Source organism: Limulus polyphemus, unplaced genomic scaffold (genome assembly GCF_000517525.1).
Source record: "Limulus polyphemus unplaced genomic scaffold, Limulus_polyphemus-2.1.2 Scaffold358, whole genome shotgun sequence".
Lineage (NCBI taxonomy): Eukaryota > Metazoa > Arthropoda > Merostomata > Xiphosura > Limulidae > Limulus > Limulus polyphemus.
In genome coordinates this window covers 185,533-202,625 of record NW_013665968.1, presented here as the reverse complement: position 1 = coordinate 202,625, position 17,093 = coordinate 185,533, and the positions used below count along the sequence as shown (strand labels likewise).

Sequence of the window (17,093 nt, the reverse complement as noted above, 5' to 3'; positions counted from 1 at the left end):
CGTATCGCCACTAATGCATAATTTGGTTGTATTTAGGTTCCACTTTACCGCTATTAATTCATAATTTGGTTGTATTTAGGTTCCCCTTTACCGCTACTAATGCATAATTTCATTGTATTTAGGTTCCCCTTTACCGCTACTAACGCATAATTTGTTTGTATTTAGGTTCCCCTTTACCGCTACTAATGCATAATTTCGTTGTATTTAGGTTCCCCTTTACCGCTACTAATGAATAATTTGGTTGTATTTAGGATCCCCTTTTACCGCTAGTAATGCATAATTTGATTTTTTCTCCTACAACAGTTAAAAGTCTACATTTATAATGTCACGAATCACTGTCATAACTGATTAATTCAATCATATAAGAAAATAGTGTGTATATATTTTATTCCTTGATAGAAAACTATGCACTGGACAGTGAAGCACCACTTCTTCTATAATACATTAAAAATGGTTTGATTAGAGATGCCGTATTGTTTTTAGGTTGTCGCTACGTCTCCGTACTTTTATAATTTGGAAAAATGCTGCACTTTAAGGTTTCTGTTTAAACCTTGTAAAAAAATTGCTGACAGGTGGAAAACAGAAGGAAGAGGTAGCGACGTCATAGGCGTGATCGAAACACGTGAAGTTAGTTTTACGTTGGGCGTGAGAGAAAAAAACAGAATCAGCAAATAAGTTGCCAGAATTTTTATTTTTATTTTTTGCGTTAAATGAAAAACGGTGACAAAAAAAACGGCAAGGTATATCGGCCTAGCAGAGAGCTCCAATATTAATTTAAACGATTAAAGTATGGGTTCACGACTTGTAATGGATAGGGGTATGGAAATTATGTCAAACGTTGTGATTTTACTTTATTTATGTATTTGTTTTTGAATTTCGCGCAAAGCTACACGAGGGCTATCTGCGCTAGCGTCCATAATTTAGCAGTGAAAGACTAGAGAGAATGCAGCTAGTCATCACCACCCACAGACAACTCTTGGGCTACTCTTTTACCAACGAATAGTGGGATTGGCCGTAACATTATAACACCCCCACGACCCTCAGATTGCGTTTCAAGCACCCTTACAGCCTGGCCATGCCGGGCCTATGCGAAACATAATAAGGTACAACTTTATAAATTAAATAATTTACAAAGTACTTATTATACTCGTGCTGATGTTGACAATTCATACAACGTGCATACTCATTATACATACATTCATACACAAACACACACACACACACACACATATATATATATGTGTATGTGTGTGTGTGAATATTTTTCCAAACTTTTATTAGATTAGCTTTGTTTGAGACGGATTTATATAAGTCCTATCAGAAATGGACATGAATGTTGAACTTGCCCCATTTTTTGGGTGTAAAGAATAAATTAAATCTATTCAGGGCATTCAAGGTGTATGGGATACCGAAATATAATTTAAATATCCTGAACGTAGAAAATCATTTTGCATGTAAAGGATACGAATATATACTCTAGATATTCTGAGTATATGGAATACCAAAACCCCAATTAGAAATACCGTATGTATTGGACGTCAAAACTCAACCAGAAATACCTGTAAAGGATACGAATATATACTCTAGATATTCTGAGTATATGGAATACCAAAACCCCAATTAGAAATACCGTATGAATTGGACGTCAAAACTCAACCAGAAATACCACGTGTGTAGGATTCTAAAACCCAACCCAGAAATACCACGTTTATAGGATGTTAAAACCTAGCCCAGAAATATCTCCTGTGTAGGATGCTAAAACCCAACCCAGAAATACCACATCTACAGGATGCCTAAACTTCGCCCAGAAATGCCACGTGCAGATGATTCCAAATCTCAGCCTAGAAATACCACGTGTATAGGATACCAAGACCCAGCACAGCTATTCCCCAATATATGATACTAAAACTTAAATCCACGAAGACACTATGTCAATAAGCTTTTTACCTCCGTAAAGGTCTTTTTTTCCAGTAACGTTAACAAAGTATTTAATTACAATTATTGTACACATTAATAATTCTAATAACTGCTCGATTGTTCTTTAGAAATAGTTTGGAATAGGCTGCATCTTAATCTTAATAAATTCAATAGTTTTATGGAATTCGTTGATAAAGATACTCGTTTTAACAGAAGGTACCTCAGTTATCTTCTCCATCTAGCGATATAACTGCAAAATGTGTGCCGATCGTAGGAAAAACCAGCGATCACATTTCTCTAATATACAGGAAACATTAGGTAGAGGGCGCTTTTCTACACGAAGAAACATCTAAATAAAATACACCTAAACATAGAAAATCAAAGTGTGAAACTGAATATCCTAGTTTCAACTGACGACACATCCACCCACATTATATCCCATCAGCATGTCTGTACGGCTGGTTCTCTGCATAACATTTGCTAATGGTCCTCATTTTGTGTTTTATTCGTTTTTATATTTTTGTTTATGACACCTAATATGCTTCTTCCTATAATGATATAATGTATAATGATTTTCGCAGCGAAAATACAAACAAGACGTAAAACTCAAATATTTCTTATTTTTCTTTTCGAATACTTTATGTAACCTTACACGCTTATATTTCTCGTTCCATGAACCGGGTGTGGCCCAGGATTAGCATGTCTAGGCTACGAATCAAAGGGTTCATGGCTTGCTTCCCGTTGCTGCAAAAACGCTCTCTATCCTTTGTTGCCGTGGGTGTGCTCTAAGAGTGACAGTGAAATCGCACTATTCGGGAAGAGAAGAGTAGTCCAAGAGATGGCGGTGGTGTTATTGACCACCTGTATTCTCTTTAGCTCATGAATCCTACAGAGATGCGGGTTGACCCTGAGGCAGAACTCTGTATTTTGCAGCCGGAGAACCGGGTTCGAATCCGTGCGATACCAAAAAATATTCTCTCCTCACACACATTAAGCTATAGGTGCGTTATAAGAGTGACAGTTAATATACTAGCGTGGTTGATAGAGTGCTGCTGACTGGCTGCCTTCCCTCTGGTCAGTAGTTCAAAATTAGGAACAGCAGTAGACACCATTAGTACCTTTGCCATAAATATAGATAAAGAATTATGGGCGACTATGTGTTGATATCCCTTTTTAGCTTTGCAACAAAATTCCAAATATAAATTCTCGCTTCTTGAAACTTTTTTTCTTTTCTTGCAGCCTTATTACTTTAGTATTTGATCGTAAAATGTCCTGAGGCAAATAACATTGTTTTGCTATTTGGAGAAATAATAGAATGTAAAAGACTAATTGACCTTTTTACTGGGCATTTAATAACATTTTCACATTATGAAAGGAAGGAGTATCGTGAACATCTAAGAAATAAAATCCCCTGAAAACCCAGCTGGTCTAATCATCTCTATCTAGAAGATTTTTTGGTGTTTGTTAGAGCGAATAGATATTTGTAATCTACATTAGATGACAGTAGTGCTGTCATTATATCTAAGAACCCATGAATTATAGCAAAGGAGAGCACGTTATAATTTTTCAATCAAACTATATCTGCCATACACAGTGCCGACGAGACCTTTCGTACGACACCAGGGCTCATTAGGCCAACTGGGATCGACAGACACTGTGGCCGTCTAGGCACTATATATATTTATATATATATCATCAACTTTCATGAACAATCACTGTTCCAGCATGAACCAAATTAAGCAAGTGAATGTAATTGTAATCAAGTTTATCTATTTACAAATCAAATTGTTAGGATAAGAATTAATAATACAACATTATTCAGACAGTTCTTTTAGTCTGTGACGCTGTGGCCCATAGAAAAAACGAGTATGCTGAAACTTCAGGTTGTGAGAAGTTATTTTATTTTTTATGGTTGTATTAGTCGTCATTTCAACATGTGGATTCGGGATCTTAGTCTACTGTGCAAGCTTTGAAAAGCGAAATAACAAGATTCTCAATAAACATTTGGAATAATATACAATAACACACATCCATACGTAAAAGTTAAATTCAACTATTATCAGCTTTCACATTAAGACTTCATTTCTTTCTAACATCTCGTGTGTTTAATAATAAACGCATCTGACTTTAATACTTAAGGGAAGATGATATTACATTTCTCTAGTTCATTATGGTTCGTGCATAACGTTTCTGTGAGTAAATCTGGAAGTTGAGATCGCTTTAATTAGTGAAAAGTTTATAATTCTGTTTTTTAATTATTTCATTTTCTTCGTTAAACACGACAAGTACCATTTTATATTTAAAAAAATTAAGTTATTTAGAGCGGGCTCGTTGTGGTTAAAAGAATCATCCATTTGTTAAAAATAGGACAGCAACGAATAGTTTGTTTTTCACTTAGTCTAGAATGTTAATATTATTTTTTTTTCTATGCACTTTAATATGTAAAACTTTAAAAGAGTTTTAAAGTCTCACACTTAAAGGACGTTACGCAAAGTTTTATAACGTATCAGTGCTATGTTACTATAGTAACTTTGTGTTGTTATAGATATTTATTGCATTAACTGGTGCAATGATAACATGATACATTACAAAAATTTTGCAATGTAAACCGCGAGACGCGTGCGACTCGCCAATAGTTGTGAGTTTTTAATCTTTGAATGTATGTAATTCCCATGTAGAGAATAGCTTTTATGTACCTATTTCTATTTACACTATATTTATATAAATAGAACGACATTCCACATTAGCCGCTTGACTAATTAACAATTTACTGACGTGTATAGTTAAAGGTTAAATACCAGTTGTGACTCTTTTTCGGATGCAGTTGTTTCTTCTGGCTTTTACGTTTTTCAAAGTTGGCCTCACCTGTAAAATAAACTATTGGAAAAAAAAGGTTATAAGTTTTTCTATATAGGATGTATTTTAGAGATTGAATGATTTAATATTGGACATTGCTGACGTATACAGAACGCACATTCTGTAAAGTTTCGTTTGTGTACTTTAGCAAACTAACTTTCACTTATTTATACAAACGTGGAAATAGGTGAACATTTCCATGTTTTTCTTTAATAAAACAAAACAACCAATCATTTCTTCTCAGTTTCTTGGTGATACAAATTTACCAGTTTCAAGTTGCTTTTACTTAGTCATTTCTTTGATACTATTTTATATACATATCAATCAGTCAATGGTAGAAATCCAATCTCACTTTTTTCAACCATAATGATTTCTTAATTCAATTTTACTTTCTTAACTACAGTGAATTTTTAATTCAGTCTCAGTCTTTCAACCATGATGAGCTTTTTTATCCAATCTAACTACTCCCAGTCATGATGAAAGTTTGAATCCAATCTTACTACTCTCAGTCATGATGAAAGTTTGATTCCAGTCTCACTACTCCCAGTCATGATGAAAGTTTGATTCCAATCACACTACTCCCAGTCATGATGAAAGTTTGATTCCAATCTCACTACTCTCAGTCATGATGAAAGTTTGATTCCAATCTCACTACTCTCAGTCATGATGAAAGTTTGATTCCAATCTCACTACTCTCAGTCATGATGAAAGTTTTAATCCAGTCTCACTACTCTCAGTCATGATGAAAGTTTGAATCCAATCTCACTACTTCCAGTCATGATGAAAGTTTGATTCCAATCTCACTACTCTCAATCATGATGAAAGTTTGATTCCAATCTCACTACTTCCAGTCATGATGAAAGTTTGAATCCACTCTCACTACTTCCAGTCATGATGAAAGTTTGATTCCAATCTCACTATTCTCAGTCATGATGAAAGTTTTAATGTTATAGTTGAGAATAGTGAGATTTGGTTAAAACTATCATCATGACTGAGAGTAGTGAGATTTGGTTAAAACTATCATCATGACTGAAAGTAGTGAGATTGGATTAAAACTTTCATCATGACTGGGAGAAGTGAGATTGGATTAAAACTTTCATCATGACTGGGAGAAGTGAGATTGGATTAAAACTTTCATCATGACTGGGAGAAGTGAGATTGGATTAAAACTTTCATCATGACTGGGAGTAACGAGATTGGGAAAGTTTAATAAAATCTTACTTTCTCAACTATAATGAAAATTTAATCCAATTTTTTTTTATAAACATAATGAAACCATTACTATATAATAAATAATAAGTACAACAATTTACTTCACCAATTCAATTTTTTCAATGGATACTGCTATTCTGGTTTCAAAATAGGGTGAATCGGACTCGAATATTAGAATTTTCTACAAATTTTTTCAGTAAACGTCCTACATGGTGCCCAAGAAGTTTGTAACCATAGTGGATTTGTAGCTTTTCTTAACTTCAGATACGTGACTGAATATGGCGTTGTCAAAACATAAGAAAGTCAAGTTAATTCTGCTGTTAATCCAAACTTGTTTCGAATTACAAGGACGGCACGTGGAACACATTTTGTAAAATTCGTTGAAGTGCCTCTGGTTCCAGACTTTTCGGACAAACTATGTATCATTTCTTCAACCTATACCCTGTATTTATTTTGACCAACTGCACAGAAATTAACAGATGAAAACTATAATGCAGCCATAGTTATAAAATATTCATATAAGAGAAAACTCCTGAAAAACAAAGTTAAACAAAGAGGCCATCAGGATGTTCTTAAAAACAAACAAACAAAGAAAACTGTCATATGGTTTTAGGTCCAGTAAGATTATAATTCTGTCTTGCATTGAAAAAATCGTAAAGTAACCTGACTTGTATTACTTATAATTAGTATAGATTTACGTGTATATGAGAAGTCGATGCAATGTGCAAGGGAAATCCACGGGTGTTAGCAAGTTGAGACAACACTAGATAGACTCAGAGAAACATCGAAATAAGCACGTATTTGTAACATTCATAATTATCCCACAGCATGCAAAAACTCTCGTTATAAAATTGTATATTCTGTAAATATTAATTATCAAAACATGTTGGTAGAGTTTATGATTGGTGTACTTTTTTCTTCTTTTATCTGAAGCTGACGTGAGATACCTGAAATGTTTTGTAATATTTTTTTCTTCTTACTGTTTATTGTAAGTAACTGTGGATGTATCATAATAATTAAGTTTGAGGAACATCGGTCTTAAATGGATAATTAGAAAAACACAAGTTGATACTTGTAATGTATTAATATTTATTGCGTATACGTTAATTATTGCAATTATTGCAGAAAACAATCGTTCGACTAAACTAATCTTCTAATATTCTTTCATAAATGTTATTAAAACAAAAATCTTATCACTTTACTATACGTCTTATTTAGAAGTATTGTGTTGTTGTTATTAGAGTACAAATATATGTGCTGAATGTTCAGCGTACCAGAACTGGGAATCTCAAGGTTCAGTGATTCATAACCCTTTGCTTCGCACTTTGAGGTTATGTATGTGTTATAAAAGTGACGGTCAAATTTCAATTTCAACCATACAAGAGTAGCACAAGAGTTGGCGGTGGATGCCATTGAATAGCAGCCTTTCCTCTAGCCTGTCATCTCTAAAGTAGAGACAGCTATATGCAGAGAGCTCTTGTGAAGCTCTGCGCAACATTCTAAAACAAAGTATAGAATTGATATTTTGTTTTCTAACGCGAACCAATGTTGTTGTTATTGTCTCTAAAGTAGAGACAGCTATATGCAGAGAGCTCTTGTGAAGCTCTGCGCAACATTCTAAAACAAAGTATAGAATTGATATTTTGTTTTCTAACGCGAACCAATGTTGTTGTTGTTTTTAATGATACAGTCATTCAGATTTGTAATCAATCTACTACGAAAACGGTTTAATGATCTACCAGAAATTGTACTGTTTTTAAGCAGCCTCACAATGTGTCCTTTTATTTCCATATGATAAATTATTCGTGTAAATTTGTTAAACTTCTATTCTGTATATTTAGATGTTTTCCGCATTCGTCACCTGTGGTGATCAATATCTGCATTCGACTTCGCGGAAAAAACGAAGTTTGTTTTTAGAGTAGACCGAATTGCAGAAGTAGAACTGTTGGGATACGATAAATATATATATATATATTTACTTAATAGTGTTCAGGACAAAACAGAAAAGCTTTCAGTCCATAGAAAAACTGAATAATGATTTATGACCAGAGCCATTTCTATAATAATGTCACACACACATTTAAGAAAGTATATATAAATATATATATTACTTACTTTTATATTATATTGCGAAAAGTTAACGTTAAACACACTCTTACTCTCTATCTTTTTTTTTGTTTCTGTTTCACTTCTGGAAACATGGAACATGACTTATAAAAGAAAGATATGAATATCTAATATGTAAAAAAAAGTGTCTGTGCTATAACTAAAATTAATGTATAAATGGATAAGACAGGTGTTTAAAAGGTAAAGTTCTTGTCGTTAATAAAACCTTTACCTTGATGAAAAACTAAACAGGTGTTACAAATTTAGCTGCTGCACGAAACTGAGTTAAAATAGATTAGAGAAGATCGTTACCTTTTTTATCATATACTATTTGATTATTTGTGACATTAAAAGTTCACCTCTTTTATTATATACTATTTGATTATTTGTGACATTAAAAGTTACCTTTTTATCATATACTATTTGATTATTTTTGATATTAAAGTTACCTTTTTATCGTATACTATTTGATTATTTGTGACATTAAAGTTACCTTTTTTATCATATACTATTTGATTATTTGTGACATTAAAATTCGTGCGTTGCTGGTTTAAAAAAATCTACAATTTTGAAGATATTTTAGAGCCATAGTTCTTTTCTGAAAATAAATACTGTAAAGGTGTAATAAAGAGTGTACAACGCATTTTATGTGAGACACACTATTCCGAGTGGAAAAACAATCAGTCACGAAATTGATTTTACAGTTCAGGCTCCAAAAGTGAAAACTTCTCACAGCAGAAAGCCCAGTGTTAAAAATAAGCACAGTTCTGCGCAAAGTTTTGGTTTCACATCTTTTGTACCTAAGTGTGAAATATTCACATATGGATTAATAGAACTTTGAGGGAAGAATAAGAATAAAGAAGTGTTAATTACGTTATAAAGTATATATTATACATCTTGTAGGTTCGTATTTCTCTTAATTACTTGGCCTAGAGTACCGTCAACATTCAGTTAACGGGTCCCGAAGTTCATACTTGAACCAATTTCCCATTCGCAGTCGCGTGCCTAAGATTCTTCTATCTTGTTGGTTATTTAGCCAAAAAATACTACTGACCAGCCGTTTAACTCCACGCAAAGCACGTTATTTATCTATCTGCTTGCCTGTCCGTCTACCCATCGATCTATCCATGACGCTAACGTAATTTTAGACATTTTTAGTGTGTTTCAACACCAGTTGTCTTCCCGCCTACTCTCTTAGGAATGAAAACATTGTTTAATTACAAGCACTGCTATAATTATCTTTTGTTTTGGTGTTGATAGCAGAAAGACCACGTTACGGACCACAGGAACAAATTCACTAATTAACATCTGTTAATAATTAAGGATTCTTCAAGACCCCTTGTGGAAAGGGTATGCTTTCCCTGTCTTATTTATGTCAATATGTAATCAGATTCGACCAACCAGTTTTCTAGTTTAATTATAGACTAAAGATGGAAGTGATAAGATACACTGGGATTTCAGATGGAGAAAAACGTGTATTGCCCAACTTCACATTCCATAACAGAATTGTATGAGATATGTTTCCTTATTAATACACCAGCAGGGTATTAGACTAAGGTATGGTAATGAATAAAATGGTAGCTATGATACTAGTAATTTTTGTTGCGGATATTTGCTACACAATGATTACCTGCGCACGAAACGTTCCTAATTTTGAACTGGTAGAAAGAAAAGAGCTTGTCAACAGCACTCAACGTCAAGTTTTCGGCTATTCTGATTCAATATTTGGAGTTGGCCGTCACTCTTATAACGCACCCACAATCCCCGCGAATTTGCGGCAACGGGACGCGTACCATAGACTTATGAATGAATAGTCCTGAATGCTTACCACTAAGCCACGCTTGGCTCAGTAAGTACTGGGGAAGTATATTATGGAGGTTCTATTATAGTCAATTAACTTGACTTAGTTATAAATTATACCATTATCCAATATAAAAAGGACAGCCAATTAAAGCTCGCATTGAACTAACAGGGAAGATTTCAGGAGATATACAAAACATGTCGAACATCATGAAGAGAAACCCATACATTTTATCTTATTTCCTGTTTTCTCCGTTATTTGTTATCTGAACTATCAGGAAATAAAGCTGAATGAAAGAAAACATTTTTAAATACAAACAGAATATCAACTGGGGTTAGTTAAAACAATGTCTCCCTCGCTGAACAGTTAGGTTTTGTTTAACGAAATGACAAAGAGGTCCTGTCGATTATTGCGACTTCTTATTCTGATTCACTCAGAATTAGGAATTCTGAAAGCGAGCAGATTGAAGGAAATATTCAGTAAATACCAAGTAAAAATAGCTTACTGTAAGCCTAAAAATGTAAAACATATTTTATAGGACGACAAAAAATAAACTCTCAGGTATATCACAGGGCAATATTAAGAATTTTTGAGGCTTTAGACATGGAGAGTATATACCCCCCCCCCCACCTCCGGATGTCATAATATATATATATATGTATATACAATGTTTACATCAGATATTAAATATTTATCTTACCTAGGGTGGTACAGCACCCACCTCCTGTCTCCAAGGTATATTACTAGCTGGTAAAGTTGAAATATAACATTTCTCAGAGAAGGGGGGCAGGTGATGACTGTAATAATGTTTTTTACAAGGAAAAATTGTAAAATGTTAAGAAAATATGCGCGTATTGCATTATTAATATTATTTATATTATAGATTGTCATAAAACATTTTTGGAGCCCTAGGTGTCTGTAAGCGTATATGTTAATCAGATCCTGCTTTGTGTTCTTCTTTTTTTGTTCTTTGTTTGTAGTTAAACACAAAGCTACACAATGGTCTATCTGTGCTAAGAAATAGTTTGTTTGTTTGTAATTATGCACAAAGCTACACAATGAGCTATCTGTGCTCTGCCCACCACGGGTATCGAAACCCGGAATCTAGCGTTGTAAGTCCGCAGACATACCGTTGTGCCACTGGGGAGCTACGAAGTGGCACTTAAGTAAATTCATAATTTAAAATTTAAAATTTTTCTGTTCTTCACACATATGTTTCCCAACGAATTGGGTGTATTAACATATAAATAGAAGTTCTTAATTGACAGTTAAAATTTCGAATTATTTCAACACCTATCCGCCTGTGGGTTAACACTAAAACCTGGGGTTCGACTCCCCGCGATGGACAAAACTCGGATAGCCAATTGTATGGCTTTGATTTAAAACAATCAAACAATTTTAACACCTATATTTCTGCTTAAACTCTTAATTTTCGAAGCACCTACTGAAATGATTACTACGAAGTACACAAAGCAAGCGCCCTCCAGTGGCACAGCGGTATGTCTGCGGACTTACACCGCTGCAAACCGGGTTTCGATACCCGTGGTGGGCAGAAGAAATGACAAATATATTGCAGTCCTTTGCTCAAACCATTTTTATAAATGCACCACAAAATAGTCTGGCGAATTAAGAGAACAGTTTGTTTCATCTTTTTCCCAATTTGGGAATGTACCAATTTACAAATGAGGCTGAAATATGAAAAACTTTTTATCGTGAAATTCAACTGTCAGTTAAACGAGGGTTAATTTAGAGATTTTTGTTTTGTGTTATTTTACTTCAATCAATAGTTATTATACTTATATCACTTTTATACATAAGTTATTTTATTTTGGGGTTTATCATGAATTATTTTTGCAATTTTGAAGAAATTGAGTAGCTTGACACTGTGAAGTTGCTGTTCGTTTTTCATTTAGAAACTTGAATAAAATAGGAAAAGTCAAAATGTTGTCTTTCTTTTTTTATTAAAAAATATTTTTAGTATTGCTCGGGCATTCGTTTTGAACTTTTGATGTATATATATATATATTGTATATATATGTATGAGTTGTGTTTACCATATTACTGGTTCACGGTTCCTTGTTTTTGTTCTTTTAGACGCCTAATTTGTTTTTTATAAATATAAGTAAGTTCTTGAACACGCATTGTATATCAGGAAATAAAATAGGGTATAATAGGTATAAAAAATAGGATAATACACTAAAAAAGTTCAGTTTAGGCCTGGACTTTTTTTTATGGGAAGAATTTTCTAGAAGAGTTCATCTGTCTATGAAGGAAATATTCTGGTAAAAATCAAAGTGAACTTAAAGATTTGATATAGGTATAGAACTTGAGTAAATGGATAAGTGACCACATTCCTAGGTTGTCCTCTCAAAATGTGTTGCTTATCATTTGCAAAATTTATTTATTGAGGGGGGGGGGTTGCATTTTTCAAACTAGCTTCCTTAAACTTATAATTAATTTTAATTAAAAAGCCACGCTACCTGACACGTTACGTTCCAGCAAACGTCTGATCTTTAATAACTGGCGAATCTGTGCCTTGAAATTTGTCATCCGTAATGTCAGAGCAACATTTTATTTAATAACCGTTCAAGCTGTGGAATTAAGGGTACTTGAATTATTGCTTAAAATATCTGCAGGCGTGTTTTCACAACACAAGCACTTGTTATAAAGAAAGTGTTTGTGAGAGCAGCAGTACTTTCACAATACAAGCACTTTTTACAAAAGGAGAGTTTATTAGAGCAACAATAAATTCACCAAACAGTCACTTGCTATAAAGAAAGAGTTGGAGTAACAGTACAGTCAAAACACGGGCACTTGCTGTAAAAGTAGAGTTTGTTAGAGAAACAATAAATTCACAACACTTGTATAATTAAAGTTTGTTAGAGCAATAATACATTCACAACACAGGCACTTGTATAATTAGAGTTTGTGAGAGCAATAATACATTCACAACACAGGCATTTGTATAATTAGAGTTTGTGAGAGCAACAACACATACACAACACTTGTATAATTAGAGTTTGTGAGAGCAACAATACATACACAATAGATATATATTTAATTGCAGTAAAAGTAGAGTTTGTGAGAACAACAATATATACACAGCACAATTACTTGTTGTAAAAGTATAATGTGTGAGAGTAACAATACTTTCACAACACGAGCACTTGCTACAAAGGTAGTGTGTGAGTGCAACAATAAATTCACAATACAGTTACTTGTTGTAAAAGTAGAGTTTGTGAGTGCAACAATACATTCACAACACGGGCGCGTGCTACAATCGTAGAGTGTGTGAGAGCAACAATAGGTAAAGAACATAACTGATCGTATGGAGACGTGTTGAAACCTGTATTTATTATGTGAATAAAAGAGGAAAATGTTACTAAAATAAATATCGGAAAGATAACTAAGGCTTTCATGATTACCTAAGCCGAAGAATTTTCAGTTGTAAAACGAAAAGCAGCATTTAAGATACGTGTTTTCTTAGTAATATATGCACTGGAAAAAGTCTCTTCACACCTACTTAAGGGTTTCAAAACCATAATGGATATACTTGTGTTTGTGTGTGTACCTATTATTGAAATCAAGCAGACAAGCACGTTTCCTATTTGCCGATTTGTAAAAGTATATTCCTGTAGTATTTAATAAAATAAAATAAATGCACGTTTCTCAAATTACATGTTTTCATGCAAGTCTTTTATGAAAAAAATAATAATGTCTTATGTTTCACATTGTCGAAAATAAGGAGTCTTCACAGCAGACAATCGGACATATAAATCTTTTGTAGTTTGTTCACTCTTGTTACCAATGCCGTCCATAGAACTCTTCGACCTCAGGATAAGTCTTTTGTTTCCCGGCCCCCGCCCCCTCCATCTACAGAAACTTCAGTTCAAAATTTTAATCGGGTCTTCTTCCCTCGAGATCCATAGTAAATGTATAACTTATACCAGTGTGTATCTTTTGCTTTGAAGATATCCCTTCCCTCTGTAAATATCAATCCATTATGCCATTATTTCATATATGCCAACAAGACTTACAGCTATCTCAGTGAAGTAAAAGTTTTCGTACTAATACGTTCTATTGACATATGAACTTACACTGCAGCACATCGTACAGATCTAGTAAACTGGGTACAGTAATGTTATTAGATGAAAGGTTGTTACATACTTAAAACAAGAAACATAGTGATACACATAAGTGAAAAATTAAAACTGCATTCTTCATCATTAGTAACATTTTATTTGATAAACACATAGTCTTTCTTTTACATCAAAATATTATTTAATGTGCCACAAATTTCGCGAATGTTTTGACGAAAATACCCCATTTTTCCCGGACGGTGGAGTTATATGTGCCACAAATTTCGCGAATGTTTTGACGAAAGTACCCCATTTTTCCCGGACGGTGGAGTTATATGTGCCACAAATTTCGCGAATGTTTTGACGAAAATACCCCATTTTTCCCGGACGGTGGAGTTATTCAACAAAACTTATTTTTTGTTTCCGTGAAAATCAGATCGCCAAGAAAGTGTGCAAAGTGACATTACCGGGATGGAGATAGAGTGGGATTTGTTTTCTGCACGTGACCACGTGACACTTTGGCGTATTCCAAGCAGCCAAAGTTGTCCGGACTTCTCTGAATGCACGGGCCTCGGACAAGTTACCCGGCTGTCCTCTATTGTGGGTGGTACTGCTTGTTACACTTCGCTAGTGTGCTCAGGAACTAGTTTCACAGTTTTATTATTTATTAGGCCTATCAGATACTATACAAATTTTCGTTTCTCTGCACACTTTTTTCATCACATTCCTCGTAGTTAGTCGTTTCAGAGGTGAGTAAATGAATCCTTATTTGAAGGATAAAACAGCACTTCTTTTTAACCGTTTAGTTTTCTATTAAGCGGTGTCACTCCCAGAAGATATTTGAAACAAAGTATAATTTTAAAGACCGTCTTCCTGTATAGAGACATTGTTGGTGTGGAAGCTAATTATGATGTCCTTGAACATTCTGGGTGGTAGCCTTAACTTTCCTGTGCTTATTATAGATAATTTTATACTCTTATTATTATATTGAACACCTAAAAAATGGAAAAGCAAATAAAATGGAAAAGTGTAATTAAATCTATGAATAGAATAGGGTGTTCAATTTCAGAAACACTTGAATAGGGAGGGGGAGGGACAAACTTAATAAATGTATAGAATTATTGAACAGGATAAATGGATATGGTAGTGTGAAACTACAACATAGAGATGTGTGGAAAATCCCATAAACGTAACAGTTTTTAAATTTATTGTCATCCCTGTAAATTTCCTGAAATTGCTGTTATACGCTTGCTAGTCATAACCTGTTCTTGCTTTAGACCCATGCAGTTATATACGTACATAAAACAACACGCACAAATCTGTTTACTGTGTTGGATATTTTGTGAGTACGCCATCTTATCGCATTGTATTTCTAGAATTTTATGACCCAGAACTTTTTTTTTTGTTACAAACATATACCCATAATATATATAAACTATGCAAGACACATTAGTTGAGCATAAGTTAATCGGTTCGCTTTTCATTGTATTCATTTTGTAAAAAGAACAAAAACATTTGCATAAAATCCTAACTAAATAACTATATAAGCAGGCAAATAAATGTTATAAAATGAAATATTATAAATCTGTACTCTCGTCAGTAATATATGTGTGTGAATATGCACATGTGTGTACAATCCCTAGCTTTTGACGTTCGTCCAGTAATTTATGGACTTCTTTATAGTTCTCCGTTACAGCAAGTTAGCTCGATGAATGGACATATCTTGGAAACACAACACCCATTATATCATACAATCTTATACATTTATTCACATGCATGCCCGTTGCCTTCCATTGTAGCGTTATTTAGTGAGCTTTAAAGGAGAAATGGGTTGGAAGAAAGTCGTTTGAGCTTTCTTTCTCTACTGACGGTGTAAGACATGCTCGAGTTTGGGCTCTACATTTGGATATTATATGGTTGAAAGATAACAGTTTCTGACCATGATACAGTTTTCTTTTAATCATTATTAAACATGTTGAGCTATGGAAAGAGTGTATTGCCGAGTTAGAGATAATAATGAACGAAAAAGGAAAATATGTGGAAGACATTCCATTAGCATTTTATATTATCTAAAAGCACGAAAATTATATTTCAGCGTGTTATCATGTCTATTATCAGGAGCTACAGGGAGCTTGTGACAGAAATTTCCTTTTAAGTTAACTCAGTAACAGCTGGAGCAGGAGGAGGAAGAAGAAGAAAAGTGAATAGTTCATAGAGTAGAAGGAAATGTAAATAAAACATGAAAGAAGTGGAAGTGATCAACTTAAGGCAAGAAAAATACATATGTTCTATAACAGGCGAAATAAATAACAATCCAAATAAACAATGTTAAAGTGAAAGGAGAGATTAGTGGACAAGACATAACAATACAGATAAACAATGTTAAAGTAAGTGAAAGGCGAGATTGGTGGACAAGATATAACAATATAGATGAATATTGTTAAAGTAAGTGAAAGGAGAGGTTAGTGGACAAGACATAACAATACAGATAAATATTGTTAAAGTAAGTGAAAGGAGAGGTTAGTGGACAAGACATAACTATACAGGTAAATATTGTTAAATTAAGTGAAACGAAAGATTATTGGACAAGAAAGGGGATAAGTGTAAGGAGCAAGGAGGATTTGTTTAATTTCTGTAATGAACCAGAATAGCTTTTTCATTTTACAGCTCAGAAATTACCACAAAATCACGAAATATATTTTCGTGGATTGAAAAAAAAAAAAGAGATTGCTACGGGAATACAAATTGTAACTATGTGGATAAGGAAAAAAAAACCATAATAATAGATATTGCGACGTAGCGGAATAAAAAGGAGAGTTTTTTCTTCGAACTGTGAACGTAGTGTAAAAAAAAGTATAGTGCTACACAGGTTAGCGTATTCACTACAATAAATATAGTGCTGCTCGTATTGTCTATAGGACATTGTTACATAATTTTAATAGAAATATTAGTGTCAAAATGAAGTTTAGAAGAGTATAGATGTTATAGTAGAGCTACGTAAAGTGTTTTGTAGCACATGACTTGTAGAAATATATATTAGAATGTAGTTGTGGAGAGACTGGTATGTACACATTTCATGATATAAATATATGTTAGAATGTAATTATTGAGAGAGAACTATC

The 17,093-nt window shown here is 33.6% G+C and overlaps 1 protein-coding gene across 1 annotated transcript in view; it reads left to right on the top strand.

Annotated features, from left to right (window-relative positions):
• The window catches only part of LOC111085380 (protein CASP-like), a 300,479-nt gene that overhangs the window by 108,900 nt on the left and 174,486 nt on the right, over window positions 1–17,093 (top strand). The gene's annotated exons all lie outside the window — the stretch shown is intronic.